This window comes from Dendropsophus ebraccatus, chromosome 3, assembly GCF_027789765.1.
Source record: "Dendropsophus ebraccatus isolate aDenEbr1 chromosome 3, aDenEbr1.pat, whole genome shotgun sequence".
Lineage (NCBI taxonomy): Eukaryota > Metazoa > Chordata > Amphibia > Anura > Hylidae > Dendropsophus > Dendropsophus ebraccatus.
Genome location: NC_091456.1, coordinates 149,188,860 through 149,210,133, shown reverse-complemented (window position 1 = coordinate 149,210,133; position 21,274 = coordinate 149,188,860). Strand labels below are relative to the sequence as shown.

Genomic DNA, 21,274 nt, shown 5'->3' with positions numbered 1-21,274 from the left:
AATTGTTAGAGCTGTGAGCTTTCGGGATTCACAAGATCCCTTCGTCAGACAAGTTCACAAATGAATGACTTACAGAAACAGCACAACATTTTAGGGATGTTACAAACAAGAAGGGAGAGACATCTGTGAATTTTGGGGGGGGGGGGGGGGGGAGTATATACATCACATAGATAAGCCAGGGTAATAAAAAGGACTTGTTGTAAATTAAAGCTTATTTAGAAGTCCAAGATTCTCGGTCAGTTCAGTCTTATCTGTGGAGTGTGTCCATGTAGTGGGTCATAAATCCAGGTGCCAGGTTTAGTCCATGGGTTAATGACTGGAATGTTTTTATCAATTTGAATTCGGTTTGGTATAAAGGTTTCCTTTCTGTTCTTTATTTTCTGACCCTTATCTGACTGTGCTACTGGGGTTTTCTTCTGGCTTTTGCCTCATTTTGACTATGTTTCTTCTGTCCTGACATGCCTTTCCATTAGTGGCCCGGCTAGTTGACCCTGCCTGCCTCTCTTCTTACTAGTGAATACTTGTATAGGTTTCACCCCTTCAACCTGCACCTATATGTCTGCCCAGGGTCCTACAGCTGCAACCCGGGGCCCTGGCAGCCAAGACCATTTTCCATTTCTGATTTTCTCTCCTATTATCATCTATTGGGATCCATTGGTTTTGGCTTCAAAAATAAGCTGGTCCAGGCGATGCCAAGGAAAGCATGGCCAGGAGTGGATGACCATGTATGCATAGTTGCATTGAGCCTGATTTACGCTCCCACAGCTTCATATTCACACCCTGTAAGCTTGATTTATGCCCCTCCAAACCACACTCCCTGAGCCTGATTCCTATGCCCTAAGGCTGATTCATACCCCCTGAGCCTCAAATTCATACTCCCTGAGACTGAATCCTATGCCCTAAGCCTGATTCATACTCCCTGAGCCTCATATTCACACTCCCTGAGCCTGATTCCTACGCCCTAAGCCTGATTCATACCCCCCTGAGCCTCATATTCACACTCCCTGAGCCTGATTCCTACGCCCTAAGCCTGATTCATACACCCTGAGCCTCATATTCACACTCCCTGAGCCTGATTCCTATGCCCTAAGCCTGATTTATATCCCCTGAGCCTCATATTTACACTCCCTGGGCCTGATTCGCACCCCCTGAGGTTTTTATTTTTTTTAAAGAAGTCACAACCATTCTGAATATTCAGAGAAAAGTGCAGATAGTCAATCAAATAAAAAAAAACACACACTATATTTTGGGCACAGAAACCATACCCATTTCTTCACCAATAGCCATGCAATGTTGTCGGGAGTATTGGCACACACATCACACAACCGCTTGTGGATGTATTTTCTACCTTATTTGAGATTGAAAATGTGGGAACATAGATGAAAGGAAAACGGATTGTCATGATCGTTCCTGAAAAGGCATCGGTGCCACCCTCTGCTGCGAAGATTCGACCTCTGCGCCAAAGACTGCGCTTTTGGCCATGATCCGTTCCTGGTTTTACTGTGTTCTCTGCTTGTGTCATCTGTGTTCCGGTCCATGTTTTCTTAGTTCTCCCTGCACCTTCCTTGCTGTGGTCTGTTTACTAATTGTGTCTGCTGTGTTGTGATTGACAGGTCTGCTCACCTCTGGCTTTGTGTGTTTCTCCTGCTCAGCCTATCTGCTTGGAGTCTGGGACTTCTGCTCCCTTATAAGCTTCTCCCTCCCTTCAGTCTGGGCTCTTGATAGCTTTGTTCAGCTTGTCTGCTTGTTTATTGCCTTTCTTTGTCTTTTGGTTCAGTGTTCCTTGCGCTGTCCCCAGTTCATCTTGCTACATTCTCTGGCTTTGGCTCCACCGTTACCTTGTTGCATCTCTGGCTTTGGCTCCACCGTTACCTTGTTGCATCTCTGGCTTTTGTCCTCCATTGGTTTGGTCCCTTGTTCCTTGCTGCCTTCTTGGTTCTGTCCTTCTGTGTGACTTTGCTTTTTCTACTGTCATTGTACCTTGTTCCTGTACTGTGTCTTGTCTGTGTTTTGCACTTATTTGAGTGCAGGGATCGCTGCCCAGTTGCTCGCCGTCATCTTAGGGCGGTCAGCCATAGGGCCCACTTGTCCTGTGTCTTTGTTCCCTGGGGCCCTGACACGGATGTTGCAAATAATGTATTAACCATACAGGTGAAATAACAAAAAACTTTTTTTCTGGTAAATAAGCAGACACTATTCAAGTCAATCAGGTCCGTTGGGCATCATTGTTGTCTTTCATGTAACACATCTGCTGTTAATTCTCATTGTTCTGCTGTTATAAAGGAGCAGAATGGAAACACCTAGCGCTGTTGTGAATGAAGCCTAAGAACGTGAACTGTTTGCTAAGAAATAAATGTTACTATAAATGGTTTTTAAAAGTTTTATTCAAAGTTTAACATCTATTTTTTACCTACTCTGTAATGTGAAATGTATTTAGATTCCTTCACATCTCAACTACGGATTCTTAAACATCTTCTCATGACACATTGATATTCTCAGACAAAAATGTACGTCCTTCAGCATGGTCAGAGGCAAAAGAGAGAAGATTTATTGGTCATGAAATATAGAAGTACAAGAGGCTTAGGTTACATTTCTCATGACTAAGCATTCAAATTTTGGACAGAACGTTAGGTGTGCAGACGCGTCATAGGAAATGCCACGGTTACTTGTGGACAGACTGCAAGAAGAGCCTCCAAGTATCTGTTCTCATTGAATTTAACCTCTGTAATCCTGGTTAAGAGAAAAAAAAAGTAGGAAATTCATCAGTTTGTTTGTTATATGGCCGAGAGGGTAACAAATGGTTGGATGGGTCCAGCCAGATTATACACATGCATCTTGTCATTTGAATCTCAGACCAAGCAGATGTGACAAGTAGTATGGCTCCTACAGTATAATGAAGATGGAATGCAAAAAAAGATGGAGAGGTTATTGATGAATCTTTACCATCCACTCATCCTATAACAAATATTTAACAAGCAACCCGTCCCATATGAAAACACTCCGACGTGATCAGGTGCACATTCCTGTCCTTGTGATGCAATCATGTATTTGGTACAGTCAGTATAATAAAGGTGTTCAGCTTAGATCAGTCTAAAAATTTCATATGCATTAAGAGGTTTTCTCAATAACTGTTTATATCCACAACCCACAGGTCCAAAAATGTGTGATCTTTGGGGGTCCAACTGCCAGGACTCTCAACAATCTAAAGAATGGTGGTTGCTGAGTGGAGTGTCCCCTGTGTACAGGGTGGAAATGTGACTGTATTACCACCATCATTCCATTCCTTGTTTTTGGGGCAGTTGGAGATTGTGCACAGTATCCACTTTGTCATGTCCTACTCCGTAATCATTTTGTCATGTCCTACATCTATGGTAAAAAAAACTGCCATGTTGCAGACATGGCTTGAGAGTGTAACAAGTGCCAACAACAATTTTGGAAAACTGCATGTGGTTTATGGTGCAGTTTTGCTGTACCCTTTTTGACTGCACAACAAACTGATGTCCTGAGCATGCTAAAGGCGGCTATACACCTTCAACAACTATTTATGAAGGAATACAACCGATCATTGGGTCAACAGTTATCTCTACTGTCCTTCTAATACAACTCTGGTGGCGGCTTATTTCTTCTAAAGTGATTTTTCCATCACGCCTAATCCACGCCTATGTCCACCTAAATCATCTCTTGGTGGAGTCTCAGGAGAGCCCCATACACCTTATACTGATGGCCTGAACCCCAGGACATATGTATTAAGTGTATAAAGACCTTAAGTGTGAACCCAGCCCTAAACATTATTTAAAGGGAACCTGTAGTGTACGTAAATTTGAACTCATCTGGCGTCGCTGGATTGACACCCCTGGCCTACCCATGCCTATCCTTTTACATATATGTAGGAACCCGCTCCAGTTATTCTTAAATAGCTTCTAATTTCGGGGGGAATTTTGGAGGGGAGGGGGAAGGGGTGGGATGGAGTGCAGTTCTTTTCTGTCTCTTATGGGATGGGGAGTAACAATTTTCCAAGATATGAATACCTAATCAGATAGGGACATTCAGGTGCTTATTATGTTCTGTAACTATATAACCCGCACATAGATGGAATGTACTTTAGTTAGTATAAACATCTTTTGGAAATATATGACTTTGCTATTTTTGTTCTTAAATTGTTTAAATGTTTTAACCCCCCCAAAAAAACAAAAAAGTGAAGAATGCCATGAACATTGTCTTTATTGATGTTTCAACTCTTTTTACTTTGTCCTGCGAGACAATTTGATATGTTTTTGTTACTTGCTGGCTTTCTTAAAAAAAAAAAAAAAAAAAAAAGAGGGAACCTGTCACCAAGAATAATCTATTAGGATCAGGTTATAGAGCAGGAATAGCTGAGCAGATTGAGATATATAATTTATATATATATATACACATATATATATACATATATATATATATATATATATATATATATATATATATATATATACACACACACACATATATCTTTGCGGGGAAAGATTCAGTATAACTTGTAACTTCCCAACAGTCCCTATAATTGCTTGCAATGCTAATCTTATGTATTGCACCTTTCTGAAAACTTGATGATGATTCAGGGCTTTAGAGAGAGATCATGACACCCCATTGTTCCAGATCCCAATGGGAACCCAAAGAAGTTTAATTTTCATGTTTGTAGCCAGAAATATAGGTCTGCACAGGAGCTGTGTACATAAAACGGTAGGAGATGTTTAACCAATACTTTTTGCAATGTTTTGAAACAAGAAAACATTTACTATAAAAGTAGCCACTTAGTTAAATAACTTGTAACTTGTTGAATGAAATCCCTGCTCGTTCTAGGTTAAGGAGTCCAGTGGGCGGTGTCACTCAATGGACTGGACTCTTTAGCATGGAAACATCAGAGATTTCCATCAATTAATTACAAGTTAAGTACTGAATTTTTCCCTATAAAAATATATCAATCTGCTCAGCTCCTTCTGCTCTTTAACGTGATGCTGATAGCTTAGGTAGTGTTTTCTTGGTGATGGGTTCCCTTTAAAGCATTGTCTAAAATCTATGTGTAGGATTGCTAAAGGTAAATCTACACTTTACAAAATACTGGAAAGAATGCAATATGTAGTAAGACTTTTACTAAGTGGAACCTTACTCAATGCAAAGCTATGACTCACGGGCCGAGGCTGTTATCACAATCCTGAGCACTTCCTTTGTTTGAGGAGAGGTGACACTTCACTTCTCTGTATGCTATATGAATCATGGATCCAATTGCCTGAAAGACACTCGGCATTAAATGTATTCAGTTTTTAAGGGCACAACAATTATACCGTGAGCAATGATATAAAAAAAAAAATAAAAGTGGTCAGCAAGTGAATATTAAAAGGTGACTAGGAAGAGAGCACAGGTAGCCTATTTTATGAAACGCCAAGAGCTGGCTCCATTCATTTCACCTTGTATTATCTAGTCTTAAACTAAACATAATAGGCATATCTCATATTTGTCTTTAGGTGTGCTCTAATACCTATCATTATAGCAATATTTATAGATGTGACTTCAATGTGAAATGAGTGGTTTGTGCTCGGTGACCTAGTCTCACAAACCAAGCTGCATGCCACTCTCCTACACGCCTTCCCCTGGACTACGCAAACTATGATATAGATTAACAGCAAGCAAACTTGCCAAATGTTCGGGTTTGGCTGAGGCCAAATGCTCAGCCTTTTACTCCCGGTAGCTAGAAAAGTTGAATGCAGCCCTAGGAGTACCAAGAAAACATGCATAAAGCCTATGGCCACATTCACACTACTTATTTTCACATTACCTAACATTACACGATATGGAATCATGCTGTAGTGTATACACTCTATATATTCAGTGAATAACAGCCGCACAAGATAGCCTGTTTTAACAATGTAAAGTACGGCCGTACTTTACATTGTACTCTATGGCTAATTGGAGTGCTAGCACACCCCAATGTGCCTGCATTCCAATTAAAATAAAGTAATGCTCACCCGGCAGATACTGCAGTATGAATATCTGAGACATCACCGTTGTTTGACACATCAAACACTGACGTGTCAAACCACAGAATCATACAGAATGTGAACATGGCCTATGGCTGTATTCATGTTTTCCAGGACTCTAGGAAACGTGAGTAAAATGTTTATCATTCAGGTTCATCCAAACCCAAACATTCGGCAAGTTCTCACATCACTAATAAAGATCCCAGCTGGAGCCAAACATTGGGACTATAGAATTGTGGTTTTATCTTTGATTCCATGAGTTTTTACAATAAAAATTCTCAATGGAGGGTGAAGCATTTGAAGTGACTACCTGCTTTATAAATGTGCTGTAGATTCTTGGTCATGTGGAAGAATTATTTTGTTAGTATCATGCTGATCATACTACCTTTTATTTAAGAAAAAAAAAGGCTGGGTTTACACTACGTTTTTTTTCCATCCATCCAAAAACTGATGAAAAAACGGATGGAAAAATTGTTGCATTTTGATCCATTTTTCCATTGACTTCCATTATGAAAAGAACGGATCAAAACACATCGTTTTTTTTAATGCACACAAAAATGTGTTCGACCCCGTTTTTGTGTATGCTAAAAAAAATTGATGCGTTTTGATACAAACAAATATTTTATTGTGATCAAGATAAAATAAAGAACATCTTCCAGAAAAATAATAATTACAATTAGGACAATACTTTTTTTTTAAAATGGAAGTCAATGGAAAAACAGATCAAAACAAATGCATCTGTTTTTACGTCCTTTTTTTAATTCGTTTTTTATTCCCACTATGTACAGATGAGCACAAACAATTGCCATTGTTGTAAAACCATGTCCGGAATTAATGTTCATAATTAATAATTCCGGCTGTAGTTTGACAACAACAGCCATGGTTTAGCTCTAAACAATGGCCGTTTTCTAAAGAACGGCTGTTGTTAGTACTTAGAACATTGCCTAAAGAAGTACAACACATAAACAGGATAAAAATAAACCATGTCTCAAAAATACCATAAATAATTAAAACTTCATAACAAAGTGTATTACCCACCTCCCCCAAATACCCCACATACCAATTTGTTCATAGATCAGCATATCTACCCTACTGCAGTCAACATTCCTTAAAGGCGCTCCTCAACTGAAACCGGTGTGCCTGGGACATATGTTATACATTGTCTGCACTGCCTTGAAATAATCGCAAACTGTGAAAAGTCAATTGTCCTTTTTGTTTTGTCTGTTTTGTCAAGTTGTGTATTTCACGTCTTATATTACAGGTCATATGAACAGTGTGGAGGGAATAGATGATCATTTTTTAGTCTGTTTTTAGCATACAAAAGTAACACATTTTTGTGCAAAGCTCTGAGGGTTTACACTGCTCTTGCCAACTTGAAAAAAAAAAATGTATGAGGCTTTGTGTAAGGGTCCTTTTACACGGGTTAGCAGGTATGTTCACTGCCGATAACTGGCCCATGTAGAAGGACCAGTGATAAATGTACGAGAAATCTCTTGTTGTTGGCTGATTGCATCTTTTCTGTAGTTATTTAAATACTTATAAATCATCCACATATCTTAGGTTACGTTTACACTGCAGAATACGTGCGGAGAGTTCAAGTGGATTCCGCCGGGCAGTCTCTGCTTGAAGTTACGCCCGTCCCATAGACTTGATGATATTTGCCGGTGGATTCTGCAGTCCGCCTAGAGAATTGACATGTCAATTCTTTGGGTGGATGGCGCAATCTGCTGGCAGTTATCATCGAGTCTATGGGACGGGCGCAACTTCAAGTGGAGGCCACCTGGCAGAATCTGCTTGAACTCTCCGCACGTATTCTGCAGTGTGAACATACCCTTACAGTGTAAACGGGAATGTGCGGCTGACTATGGTGAAGTTATAGGCCGCACAAACGCGTATTTTGTGCAGCCTATTAACTGCATTATAGTCAGCTACACATAACCATTTACGATTTTTTGAGCCTTGTAAAGACTATGAAAGAAAGCATCGATCTTGTGGATCAGAGCTTGCATATGGCACAGCATTGGCATGTGTAAAAGGGCCATATAAATGCACTGGACCTCCATAACTAAGCAGCTTTATTATAGTTGTCCTAAAAACAGACCAAAAAAAAAACAAAAAACGACCAAATGGCTTTTGACTAATTATTTGGGGCTCAAAAAAACTGCCGGAAAACCGGTGTGGGAACATATCCTGATTGTTGGGGGAATAGTTATAAATGTGTGTGAAATTTTGAAAGCCAACAAAAAAAGGCTGACCAGCTAACACCAAGTCAGACCTGACGTACATGGAACGGTTTTGCTAAAGGGTGAAATTCCGTACTGTTTGCATGTTTTTGTGAAATTTTAGATGTAAGTGTTGCTCTTACATGTACATTTAAAGGATGTGTTTATGTAAACCTGCTATAGCATTCAGCTTTGGATGTAACTTCTGCACTTATCAGTGATATCCTGTAGGTCCTATAGCTCAGTGATTGATCTTTGCATGTCTTCCTGCACCATCGGACAATATGATAATATTTGCATCTCTTTAGTATTTTTGATACAAGATGAATGATCAGGAAATGAATTCTGTGCTTTATATTGGTATCTGCAGTATGCAACCTGGCGTACTCATCTGTAGAATAAACTGGCTACATGTTAGTTCAGGTTCTTGTTTGCTCTCCTACCACGGTGAATCACCATCAATCTTATGTCTGCAACCTGAGAGGACCTCACCCAAGAGCTGGATTTATGGGTCCATTAGTAGAGTCCCTTGTCTAAACTTTTTTTGCCCCTGGAGATCACTGGCACCACTGCCGCCTGTGTGCTACTAACTCTGTGTAGGGATTACAAGCATGTTCAGCTATTAGAAGAATGCTGACTGATAACTGTCAATCAATGAGTCATTTTGCCTAATTACACTACTGATTGTCTGTGGCCAAATGGGTTGGGTCATATGCATTAATGTAAAAATTACAAGACTTGTTCACAACATGTTTTCTTCAAGGGATTTTCCACGACTTTTATATTGATGGCCTTCTAACTGCCCTCCAAGCATTATGGTACTTTTAAGCAGCGATAGGTCGATAATGATCTATTCTGCTACCGTGTTTCCCGAAAATAAGAGGCCCTCCTAAAATAAGACACCCCAACTATCTTAACCTCTAGCCTAAAGTAAGCGCCCCCCCCCCCCCCCCCCGAAAATAAAGCACCCCTACCCTAATCTAGGTCACCCCCCCAAAGTAAGGCCCCCCTGAAAGTAAGGCTGCCCACTGCCATCCGCCGCCACCCAGGACTCACCTAGTCTCCTCGTGGAACTTCACTGCCAGAGCCATAGGCAGCTTGGTCCATGGCCTCCATGTCCTCTGCATTACCTGCTGCACGTCTCAAGAGAAATAAGATGTACCCATAAAATAAGACAAAGAGGGAGATTTATCAAACTGGTGTAAAGTAGAATTGTCTTAGTTGCCCTAGCAACCAATCAGATTCCACCTTTCATTTTTCAAAGAATCTGTGAGGAATGAAAGGTGGAATCTGATTGGTTGCTAGGGGCAACTAAGACAATTCTACTTTACACCAGTCTGATAAATCTCCCCCATGGTGCCTGTTTTTGAGTAAAAATTAATATAAGGCACTATTTTATTTTCAACGGAACACGGTTTATGTGTGTAAATCAGTCTAAGTTAATACAAGTGATATGAAGATTACATTATATAGCATAAACTGGAAAAGACACAGTATGGGTCCAGATATTTCCAGAATCTATTACAGATTCATTAGGATCTGTTATGATCACTTTGATATGTTACGTTTTCCCTCCATTGACTTTACATGAGTCTACCAGGTTCCCTTCTTTAGTAGATTCTCAATGTCAAAGAGCACTGGGAACTGAATGAAAAGCATCCAGCAGATGGTCCTAGGCATAACAGGGCTCTGTTCAAAACACATTTTTAGCTTACGTCAGACATATGCATCTGTGCAACAAAAAGGCTATATGGACATATGCTCCACAGTATCCATAAGCTTCTGTTTTTGCAGATAAATTGTATGTTAAAAGGGTGTCATTTTGGCATGAATTTGTTTAAAAAAAGAATACATGTTAAGTTAAAAAGTATCTGCCATGAGAAAAAACTTTTAAACATGTCAAAAAATTTGATCGGTCAGGGTCTGAGTGTTCAGACCGCAACCAATCAGGAGAACAAGATGGGAGACGTCTGTGTGCAGCGCATTCTCTCTTGGCTCTGTGTTATGTGACATGGACGGCTGCATAATGTAAGTCTATGGGGCTGTTCAGGCTGGACGGACACAGAGTAGAGAGAGGAAGGCACAGCAGCATGGACTTCTTCAAGGTATGAGTGTTGAGACCGCAACCAATCAGGAGAATAAGCTGAAAGAAGTCTGTGCGTGGCATATTCTCTCTTGGCTCTGTGTTATGTGACCTGGACAGCCGCATAATGTAAGTTTATGGGGCTGTTCAGGCTGGACGGACCCAAAGTGGGGAGAGGAACGCACAGCAGCATGGACTTCTTCCAGCTCGTTCGCGGGCGGAACACCCTGACTTATCCAAACCTTTCACATGTCTCTGTGGCACGTCAAACATTTTTTCTAATGAAAGGTACTCCTCAAATTTGACCCACTGAGGCATGGGTGCCATAAGATCTCTGAAGGTGTTCTGTGGTTCTAAAACAATAGCAGTAGATCCTTTAAGACTTGTGAATCGTAATGTTTGGGCTCCATAGCTAGTTTTTTTAGAACATCCCACAGATGATTAATCAAATTGAAATATGGGGAATTTGGAGACAAAATCAACACTGTGGACACTTTGTCATGTTCATCATACCATTCCTGAACAATTTTTGCATTGTGGCCGCAGTATTATCCAGCTGACAAATGACACTGTCATTAGGGATGTACTTTGTCTTCAACAATGTTAACACCATCCACATATATGCCAGGACCAAAGGCTTCCTCAAATTACAATGCTCAAAGCATCACACTATGTCTGCCAGCTTATCTGCTTCCCATAGTGCATTCTGTTACTAGTTTCTCCCCAGGCAAGTGATGCACATGCACCCTGCCATCTAAATGATGAATGGACAAACCAGACCACCTTTTTCCATTGCTTAATGATCCAATTCTGATGCACACATCCCCATTGTATGTGCTTTTGGCAGTGGGCAGGGTCAGTACAGATGCTTGGACTGGTCTTTGGCTACACAGCCCTATATGCTGCCAGCTGCGATGCCCTGTGAGTACCCACATCTTTCTATCCTAACCAACCCTTCTTTAGCAATATGTGCTACTGCACATCATCTGTGGGATGTTACCAGATGAGGTACTCCGGACCCTTTTTACCACTTTTGGCAGGTACTTACATTTTTGGAAAGTTTCCCAAAACACCCCACAAGACCTCTGGTCCTATGTCAAAGTCACTCTATAGGAAATGTCCTACATTCACATTCGCAATGCGTTCCAAACAATTTTGAAAACATATTCAAATTTCTTAACCAATAGCCTATTTAGCCTAATTGAGCTTTGGGGAAAGACATGGGGTTTGGTTTCGGTCATTCTGAAGACAGCCTTACACTTATTTTTCCTGCCAGGTGGCGATGTAATAAGATCATCAATAGTACTCACTTTACCTGTTGGTCATGTTAATGTTACTGAGCAGGTATTTCTCACTTAAAGCTGATTGTACTGGTATTGTCAATCCACAGTCTGTTCCTAGAGACACTTTGGAGCCAATAACACAATTTTAAAGAGCAGATAGGAAATCCCAGAAAGAATGAACTAACATATTAAACAAAGTACTATTTTGTACAGCATTAAAATTTATACATAGTAATATGGAAGTACCCACAATCTGACCACCCCAAAACCACTTGTACCTTCAGATACCTGCTTTTAATCTAAGATCTGTCCTGGGGTCCGTTCGGCAGGTGATGGGATTATTGTCCTAAAAAACTACTTTTAAACTTGCAGCCCCGTGCCTAACGGCCGGGGCTTAAAATATCTGTGCTCTAACTTTAAACCACCCCTGTGTTCCTCCTCCCTACTCTCTTTATCATTAGGAATGCCACTGGAACATTTTCTCCTGTCTGAACATTGCATAGGTGCCTTAACGATCCAGCCCATGTACAGTATTCACACAGCTGAGGAATAGGAGACAATCTGCCTGGAGCATTCCTAATGATGAGGAGGGCGGGGAGGAGAGACAGAGAGGTTGTGCCAGCCTATGCATAAACATTGTAAGTCCCGGCCGTTAGGCACAGGGCTGCAAGTTTAAAAAGTTGTTTTTTAGGACAATAACTGCATCACCTGCCGAAAGGACTCCAGGACAGATCTTGGATTAAAAGCAGCTATCTGAAGGTACAAGCAGTTTGGGGGGGTCAGATTGTGGGTTCAGAGTCGCTGTAATCTACAAGCTTACTGAGCTGTAATGGTACGAGGATACAATCTCTGTGTGTAATATTTCAAACACTTGGAATTTTTATTAGTCCATTAGCACATTTTTGCCTATCAAGGAGGTATTCCCGTATTCGGTGCCTCCATAAATAATGAATAGAACTTCGGGATTTCTGCGGTCCCAGTTGTTGGACCCCTGCAATCTCTTGGTCCAGCAGTCCCCAACTTTCTTCTAGCAGCTTTAGACAATACCATAAGTCCACAGGCTAGCGAGCCGGGGGGGGGGGGGGGGGGGGGGGGGGGGTGGCTTTGGTTGTCTTATATGGGCAAGTCTATGGACGGGAGGTTAAACCAGCAGCTGACCCACCATCTACTTGCCCTGACTGATACCGACCGGACAGCAGCGCAGGATCCCCGTCTCATCCCTGTTGCAGTGCCCTACGAGTCCGAGCATAGAATGGAGTCTATGGCACGGGCAGAGAGTCATGCTGGAGCGTGCGGGGGTGAGCGGCGGAATCTGCAGCAAGTTATCTGCGAGAATTCCTTAGTGTGCACATACCCTAAAAGCGTTAATGGCTGTATGTATCAATTTCAATTGCGTCTCCCGCCACCTCTCATTCTTAACATACATTTTAAAGTCATTCCATTGTTTTAAAGCATGTTGGAAGGCATCATAATTGTCTACCCACTTGGACCTATTGGACTTATTACCCAAATATTTTTTTTTTTTAGAGAGGATATCATTCAACTTAAAGTATGTGTACCAAGCAGAGATTGACCTGCTTGGAGGGTTATCAATGAGTTTGTCAAACTGATTGGTTTGCACTTTTCTAGAAACATCAGTAAGACACGAGAACCAAAAGCAACAAATCTGGCTATATTGTATGAAATGCGACTGTGGCATACCGTATTATTCCAGTAACTATGCGGGGGAATACCTCTTTAAAGAGGACCTGTATTCAGTCCACCTTAAAGCCTCGGGTGACTTGACTCTATCCAATACTGTTTCTACTTTCAAGCTATTCCTATTCCTTATTATTATTATTATTATTATTCCTTATTGCTATTCCTTATTCCTGAGATATAGGTATATTATTCATTGGTTTATCTTTTTACCTTTTTAACTTTTCACTAAATAGTCAGAACTTTATTGTAAAATGTTGTATAAATGCTAAGCTCAGGGAATCTGATTAGGAGGCTTGAATCATATTCAGAGGGCTAGGATCATAAAGCTCTTATTCACACGCCCAGAGACAAGCACAGTAAATTCATTAAAAATTACAGATAGTCTACCGAAAAGTTATCAGGAACTAAAGGGCTCGTCAGGAAAGTAAAAAAAAAATTGCTGGTATCAGGGCATCCAATGCTACAGTGTAATACAGTATAAAACACAAATTTTTTGGCCTGCCCATGGGTGCAGGTACAATGCAAGTACTTTCCTAAAAATTCCATCCATGATGAGTATAAAATATTTTGCAAGAAAAAAAAAATATTAATACATAAGTATAAGTGTACAGATCCAGGCATCTGAAAAAGACATGTAAGAACCACATATTAACACCACTCTGCCTTTCTGTGTGGTGCTAGTTGCTAGCCTTCTTTACATATGGTGTTTCCTGACACCTTTTCTCTCTTAACTACAATAGAGGAAAATCAGTTAAACACGAGTGTAATGCCAGTAGTAAAGTTACTGACTAGAGTGCCTCGTGTTAATCGGCAACCTTATGTTATTTCTCAGACAAATAGAAGGTGACATGCAAGGGGGTTTGCAAGAGGTTAAGGTATTTATTGACCTGCACCAAAAATGACCTTTAGGTTCACGTCCCATATGACCCCTAGTCTCCTGTACACTACGTAAATACACTACACAGCTATATATACACACTATATAATATATATACACACTTCGGAGACTTTACAAGTCAATGTATGCCTACAACTTGATATTTTTCTAAGGCTATGGTCACACGTAGTAAGAGACAGGCCGTTCCATGACCCGGCTGGGTCACAGAACGGCCGGTCTCAGAAAAGATCATCCCGGCCAGTACTGCAGTACCGGCCAGATGATCTTTAGGGCCACTGAGTTCTGATACAGGCGCATCCGTGCGCGCCCGCATCAAAACTCTCCACTGCACACAATGGAGCTTGCGGCCGAAGCCGCATGCTCCATAGTGTGCACTGACAGGGTTTTCTGCAGCCGCTATTCATGTACGTTTTTTGCGGCGCCGCTAGGGATCCCGGACGGAGTGTATACTATGTGTATACACTCCGGCCGGGATTCCATAGACGGCAAGTAACATATATTTTGGTAATAATCCCGGCCGTTGTTGCAATTGGCAACAATGGCCTTAATTTTACAAAAATATACGTTGTGTGAACATGGCCTAAGGCTGGATTCATGCTGCGTTTTTGCAGTCCATTTACACATCTGTTTTATGGGGAAAAATACAGATGCAATTGTGTGCTTCCATTTAAATCTGTTTTTCCATTGACTTTTTCCATCCACTTTTTTTAGCATACACAGAAATGTAGTTGACCGTGTCTTTCTGTGCGTTAAAAGTAACCAAAGATGGATCCATTAAACAGATTGCAGTGTAAACCTAGCCTAAGCCATCTGTGCCGTGCTAACAGACCCTCACTTTGTTACTACAGCACTGTTCATTGAAACAAGCCATATTACTAATATATGGTATTTTTTCCATAAATGGAGTACATGGGCAGAAATATGGTAGTTTTTCAAGGTGATAGTCCAAAGAAAAATGTTTTACATCCACCTAATCAGGGTGGTAGTAAACATAAAAACATGTACCCACCTGTCACAGATATCCCTGGCAGTCCTGTTTCACGTCATCAGTATTGCTGCTCAGGGTTTTTATAATCTCAGTCTCAACAATGGCTGAGTGATCACTGTTTGTTCAGACAAAAAAGTCAGATAACTTCCACTTCAATACATACTACACGTTACAAGGCCGGACCGGCCTCTTCCTCAGGCGTTTTATTCTTCAGATTCAGATAAAAAGAGGAAGCTCTGGGCAGCAGGAATAGCACAAGGTAATGCTATGTTTTTTTTTTTATTTTTTATTTTACAGCCACCCTAGACGCTTCTTTATATTTTTTTTCTCTGGACAATGCATTCAAATTCTGTATTCATAAAATCTATTGCTTGTATTAAAATAACACATGCAAATAATAATTAATAAATAACGGAAAGTCCTATACATCACCTGCTATTAACAAAATCCATGTTTCTCCGGAGAATGTAAAATTTTGAATTATCTATATTTAAAGGGGTACTCCAGCTATTTTCTTTTTCTTTCAAATCAACTGGTTTCACAAAAATTTATAGATTTGTAATTTACTTCCATTTGAAAATCTCAAGTCTTCCCATACTTATCAACTGCTGTATGTTGTTTTCTTTTAAGTCTGACACAGTGCTCTATGCTGACATCACTGTCCGGAGCAGTAGCAAATCCCCATAGAAAACCTTTCCTGCTCTGGACAGTTCCTGTTTTGGCCAGAGATGTCAGCAGAGAGCACCAGGTTATACTGAAAAGAAACATTATTTTCCAGGTAATTATCTTCCTCTGGTCCCCAAAGATGTAATGGCAAATTGTCCCACTATGACCCACATTTAATGGACTTTCTACAAAAACACTAACATTTCTAAAGCTTGTGGACACATACAGTAGTTTAGCAAAAGAGCTGGTGTCGTGGGTGCTGGTACCCCTGCACAGGTAGCCACATTGGACTCCTGCAGTATTAAATGAGCTACATATGAGGGTGTTGCTGGGTGTATAGGAAAAAGACTTCTGGAGAGATTAGCACTGTTCCTAGCATGCATTAGGATAGATCATTTATCATTTTTCCCAAAAATACCGGCCTCACATGAGAGTAAAGACCGTATTACATGGCCTGATATTAAGGTGCAAGCGAGCGCCGACCTGTCAGGTTATCACTCGCTTTCTACTCATTCCCCACTCGCTGTCTGTGCTATTACACGCACCAACAGCGAGTGTGGAGAGGCAGAGGGGCTACGGGGAGCAGCAGGAGGGGCTGCCTAAGCGATTGGCCCATAGAAGATAGCGGAGGTCAGCTGCTGCCACTCCTATTGCACGGAGAGATGGGCAGCAGACCGTCACTATCGTTGTTGTTCTTTCTGAACATGTTCAAAGACAACGATCAGCCAAAATCCTGCATATTGGCTGATCGTTGCTTTTGGACAAGCCCTATTACACCAAGCAATCTGTGGCCAGATCAGTTGGTAATCAGCCAAGTACGGGCGATCATCACTATGTGTAATAGGGCCTTAAGTCGTAAAAATGGGTCTTCCTAGGTCTCCAATGTTCAGCATGGTAACTGTCCATGGCCAGCCTTAAGGTAGATGGCACCCTGTGTGGATTCTGCTTTTGGTGACAAACAACCCCCACCCCCAACACCACCAGTGCTATCACAATCAACAGGGCATAGGACCAAAATGTATACAAGGACTGTGTTCATATATTCTGCAGGGAAAGCAAGCCCAACTTGCCCGCATAAACCCCCTTTACGGACACAGTCTAAGTCTACCCACACAGTATGGTGCCTCCTTTAACATACAGTATAATGCCCTCAAACTGGGAGAAGAGACACACTAGAAGAGGCCACAACAGGCCTCTAACCTGCTGTTATGTTTCCATACCGTATGGGATGCCGAGAATGAAAGTAACTTTCTTACCTCAGCATCATTTTCTTATAATTTTCTGTTTCCTTATTATGTAAGTTAAGTGGTTTGTTGAAAATATTACCTTCAGTGCAAACATACCCCTCCCCTTCCCGCTGACCCCTACTCATCAATATTCACCCAGGGCTCTGTAATAGTGGGAAGGTGACACATGACTAGTTTAAGCCTCGCTGCTTACACCCAGTGCTCTGTAGTGATGAGGGCAGAGTGACGTGACTGCAGAGCATCACCTCCATATTTATCAGGAGGGGTCGGTGGGCTGGATCTGAGCACTAAGGGTGGTAGTCCCACCCACAGTGCACCACATATCCCAATTTAAATATTAATTAAACTGAAGATTTTACAAAAACTTTCATTCTCATCATCCCATACATATGGGAAGATAACATATTAAAATCTTCTAACTTGCTGTTAGCTTCCCTATAACCGGAAAAGCCCCATTTACATCTATTGTATTGATTTCCATTGAAGCTGCTGGGCCACAGCCCTGTTTAATACAAACCCAGGCTGCTAAAGAACCTCTATTTTATATTAAAAAAAAAAAAAAAAGTCCTGCAGCCCTGTGCTATGTATTATAAAGAATCGTCCAACAGCTACTGCTAAAACTTTAAATACACAGATCAGCGGCTGAAGCAGTGTTGCCTATGTTTTTGAACAGTCTGTAACATAGAAGAATTTAGTCCTCAAAAAAAATTACATGTGCAGGTTATTGTGGATGTAATGATCATCATTTTACAGGTCACTGCAAGGGTGCTGTGGTAACTGCTCGTGGTTCACAGCCTAACATTGTGATTTTGCAGCAAGTACAGCAAATAAAGTGTGGTTAGCACCGCTCAGTCGCATCTTTCATGAACACTTTAAAGGGAAGTAGTCGGCTAAAAACAAATGTTCCAAACTGCTTACATAGCTACATAGTTATGTATGCAGCAAGGCTACAGGTCTGTAATGTAGTTCTCTAAAGCTGCAATATTATAAAAAAGTATTCTTATTATCGCTCTGAAGTGTCATAGAGGCAGGGCCTGGGCAGTCAAGTGCATTGAAGTCCTTGGCCACACCGCTATGAAAAAAAAAACATTTTTTTTTTTCTGATTGCAGCCTCAGACAACTACAGTAAGGTACTGTAACCACTTACTAAGCTGTGTCACCATGTAAGCAGTATATAACTTTGTAATATGCTTCAATCACCTATCTGTCCCTCTTCCCTATCTCCCCCCCCCCCCTCAACCCCCCCACCAGGAAGTGAAGTAAACTCAATCTTACCTAATGACTGTTGACCCCACGCTGCTCTGTGGAAGCCATTTTGTGACAATGACGTCATCAAGAGGGAGGCGGGTCTAAGCCCTGTTAAGCCAACCTCTCTTTGTCAGATGTCTCAGGTTGCTCAGCTCTGATCACAGGAGACAAAGACATCACAGGAGACAACCCCCCACCAGGAAGTAAAAAAAATAAAGCCACCAACTGGAGCTTCAGGGACCTTCAAACAGCGGGAAATTCAAACGGAGACAGACTCAGTTTTGTTTTGTTTTTTTATCAGCGCCGGAGTACCCCTTTCAGGGGAAAAAAAAACCCTACATGCATTAGCAATAGTTTTTTGTCCAGTTTTGTCCTGGATGGATAGGAGCGGAAAACCCAAGTGACCCTGTTAAACACTCTGACACACTCCGCCAGTGTCAATTGTTCCGGACTGGCTGCTACTGTGTACCAGAGACTAACAATGCAAATGTGAATCTAGCTTTAAAGTATCTGATCTGCATCATGTGCTTTTCATATTATCACAGGACTTTTAAGTGACTAATGATAAGAAGATTTTCTTTTTATTTATATACAAATAATATTGCACCCTTTATACTGGATCTATAGGGAATATAACTGTTATGTATCATTCTTACAGCAAAAAGAAGAAATGTTAAAGGGGTGTACCACTCAAACATAACTTTGATATGCTGCTGCCCATTGTGAAACTAACCATTAATTCCATATTTGTTATTATCTATTCAGTCTGCTTTCCCCAGTTCTGAGCTGCTGCTTTCTGTTGAAGACACAAAAATCTGTGTGTGAGCCTTCCTCTCTGTCTCCCCCTCCTCCTTTCTGAGACAGCTGATATAAACAAGTCCCTGACTGGCTTTATCTGCAACATTGTAGCTTCTGAGGTCAAATTGCTAATGAACTCACTGTCATTAAAGGGGTTGTCCGGCGATAAAAAATTATTCACAGAATAACACACATTACAAAGTTATACAACTTTGTAATGTATGTTATGTCTGTGAATGGCCCCCTTCCCCGTGTCCCACCACCCCCACCCGTGTACCCGGAAGTGTGGTGCGCTATACATTACCTGTCACGTGCCGACCACGGTCTCCGATCCTCAGCAGTGACGTCTTCTTCGGGAGTCCAGCGGATCTTCCCGAGTGCCGGCCGCCCTCTGCAGCGTCATCCGAAGCTCAGCCGCGATTGGCTGAGCATAACTGTGCTCAGCCAATCGCGGCTGAGCAGCTGATGACGTGGCCGCGTCATCAGCCACTCAGCCGCGATTGGCTGAGCACAGTTATGCTCAGCCAATCGCGGCTGAGCTTCGGATGACGCTGCAGAGGGTGGCCGGCACTCGGGAAGATCCGCCGGCCTCCCGAAGAAGACGTCACTGCTGACGATCAGAGACCGTGGACGACACGAGATGCGGTGAGTATAATGCACCACACTTCCGGGTCTAGCGTGGGTGGGGGGAAACACGGGGAAGGGGGCCATTCACAGACATAACATACATTACAAAGTTGTATAACTTTGTAATGTGTGTTATTCTGTGAATAATTTTTTATCGCCGGACAACCCCTTTAACCCTCCCAGGATTACAAAAATACTACAATGTTGCAGATAAAGCCAGTCAGGGACTTGTTTACATCAGCTGTCTCAGAAGGGAGGGAGAGGAGGGGGAGACAGAGAGAAAGGCTTACACACAGATTTTTGTGTTTTTGTTGTGCAGAGAGCAGAGAGCAGCAGCTAATAACTTAAAGGAGACTGAATAGATAATAACACGTATGGAATTAATTGTTAAGTTCACCATGGGCAGCCACATATTAAAAGTTATATTTGAGTGGAATACCCCTTTAATAAGTCTAGGGCTCCATACTGTACCTCCATGTGCCTTTAATTTCACAGGACATACATTTTTTCTATTTACAGGACAAAAATGCAGATGTAATATTGAGGCTAGGTTCATACACTGTAAGAGACCGGCTGGTCTAAGAAAAGACCATCCTGGCCGGTACTGAAGTACTGGCTGGATAATCTTTAGCACCGCTGAGTTCTGATGGGGGCGCATCAGTGCACGCCCGCATCAGAACTCCCCACTGCACACAATGGAGCATACGGCCGGAGCCGCTCGCTCTATTGTGTGCACTGACAGGGTTTTTTATCAGTTTTCTACGGCGCCGCTAGAGATCCCGGCCGGACTGTATACTATGTGTATACACTCCAGACGGGATTCCCTCAGCCTACAGCACAATGTAAGTACCGCACTAATCACAGCCGTTGCGACAACAACCGTGATTACCGCGCAACTTACGTTGTGTGAACATAGCCTAAGACTGTATATGTGTGTGGAACTGGCCTTATGCAGTATACACCCTACAGAGCCCTAGTTTTTATACATAATATTATTTCTTATAGTTAATCAATGATCCAATGAGGTACTTTAAACATAAATAATACAAATAAATAAGGTAATAATAATAATATAATAATAATAATAATAATAATAATAATAATAATAATAATTTAGGGGCAATTTCCAATGACTATTCTTATATTCTTCATTATGGACAGAAGAGCTCTCATACAGTATGTGAATCTGATGCCGAGATTTATAACACATTACCTTTAACCGCATACCTTTTAGAACACATAGTTGCTCCTAACTTCATTCATAGCACCTAAAACCAAGGGAAAAGCCAGTGCACATTCAGTCCCAGCTCTCCTCTATGTAAGTGTACAGTCTATATGAGTGTATCCTCTATATAAGTGTACAGGTCCCAGTGCAGCAGAAAGACATGACTCTGCATCCTCCTGGAGTCTTCAGACATCTTAGAGCTAGTAAGCATGGCAGCTCCTCTATCTGCTCCCAACCTCCTGTATCTACCCTCCTCAGTGCTTTCCCTTTGTCA

The 21,274-nt window shown here is 41.5% G+C and overlaps 1 long non-coding RNA gene across 3 annotated transcripts; it reads right to left on the bottom strand.

Annotated features, from left to right (window-relative positions):
• Window positions 1-2,455: 2,455 nt before the first annotated feature.
• On the bottom strand, window positions 2,456-21,216 carry LOC138787380 (uncharacterized). 3 transcript variants are annotated; one of them, XR_011362361.1, is made up of 3 exons: window positions 21,003-21,216; window positions 5,169-5,266; window positions 2,456-2,730 (listed from the first exon to the last, which is right to left on the bottom strand). It is a non-coding gene; the product is annotated as an uncharacterized lncRNA (long non-coding RNA). The 3 variants fall into 3 exon arrangements; XR_011362360.1 differs by lacking the exon at window positions 21,003-21,216 and adding an exon at window positions 9,293-9,401 and having other exon boundaries at window positions 5,147-5,266; XR_011362359.1 differs by lacking the exon at window positions 21,003-21,216 and adding an exon at window positions 9,293-9,401.
• Window positions 21,217-21,274: the final 58 nt, after the last annotated feature.